The sequence below is a fragment of the Trichechus manatus genome, unplaced genomic scaffold (genome assembly GCF_000243295.1).
Source record: "Trichechus manatus latirostris isolate Lorelei unplaced genomic scaffold, TriManLat1.0 scaffold00229, whole genome shotgun sequence".
NCBI classification, from domain to species: Eukaryota; Metazoa; Chordata; class Mammalia; order Sirenia; family Trichechidae; genus Trichechus; species Trichechus manatus.
This window is the reverse complement of record NW_004444165.1, coordinates 74,539-75,822: the sequence shown is the minus strand read 5'-3', so window position 1 is coordinate 75,822 and position 1,284 is coordinate 74,539.

The window sequence follows — 1,284 nt, the reverse complement described above, 5'->3', positions numbered from 1 at the left end:
GTGTTGCTTTGTACTGACTCAACTATTTACCGTGTTGCTCCAGAAGAAATAATTAACCCCAATTTAAAATATACTGGATGTTCTCTACGACTATGGCTACAGACACAAAGAACGAAAGCAGTTATTCAAAGTAATTTTGGCTGACAAGCTGTCTTTTTGATTCTTATTATCTGGAACTTCTGGGTGGGTGGTTGAGTGGGCTGGGGATCAATGGCACACCTCTACTCTGACTTGTGCCTTCTTTGCTATGTAGACAGCAAGGAGAACACAAAGGAAGCCCTTATTTCATTCTGTCAAGATGATTGAGACCAGTGACTGTTTCCGATGGTCTGTGAAGTATAAGCGAATGGGAACATAGTACACCTTTGCCAAATACTTGTCCAGAACTAACAATAACAGCAAACTTGGAATTGAGTTCTTGCTGTCCGGCACCATACTAGGTTTGCATAGACTCCTCACTTCATCCCACAACCACTTTATGAGTAATTACCTCCATTTTACAGTTGAGGAAACTGGGTCAGAAGAGGTTACATAGTGCTCAGGATCACACAGCTAGGAAATGACAGAAACAAGGTTCCAACGGAGCCAAGCCAGTCAACAAGGACCTGTCGGTCCTTCACTGTGTTGTCTTCTTCTAGAACCCTCAACTTTCTGTCACATTCCAGTCAGGAAAACTCAGGATTCACATCAAATTTAGTCCTTTCAGATATGACTGCAAAAACTTCTAATCTAGTTGACATGATATTAATAATGTACTTTTCTCCTTTATTTTGACTTCAAAACATCTATTCAAGGTAATACAGAACAACAAAAAAAAATGAATAAAAGTATTGGTGTTACAGGGATGCAAAAAATGATAAATTCTCACACATTATTGTTACATGCAAAAGCAGTACTTTGTCATAAAGACAAGTTCTAAAGTCAAAATCAACACAAAAGACCATTTCCAGCATATAGAATAGTCCCTAGGATGTCCAACAGAACAAAAGCACACACTGAAGTCAACTTTGCTGAGGAAAATCATATATCTGTATAAAAGTTTGCCTGCTGAAAAATTTATTTGTCTTTCAGCATGTTCTCTCTGATATTTTCATTGTGATCCAGATTTCTTAGTATGGTGTCATGGATTCAATTATGTCCCCCAAAAAATGTGTGTATCAATTTGGCTGGGCCATGATTCCCAGTATTGTGTGATTTTCCTATATGTTGTAAATCCTGCCTCTATGATGTTAATGAGGGAGGATGGGTGGCAGTTGTGTTAGTAAGGCAGGACCTGATCTACAA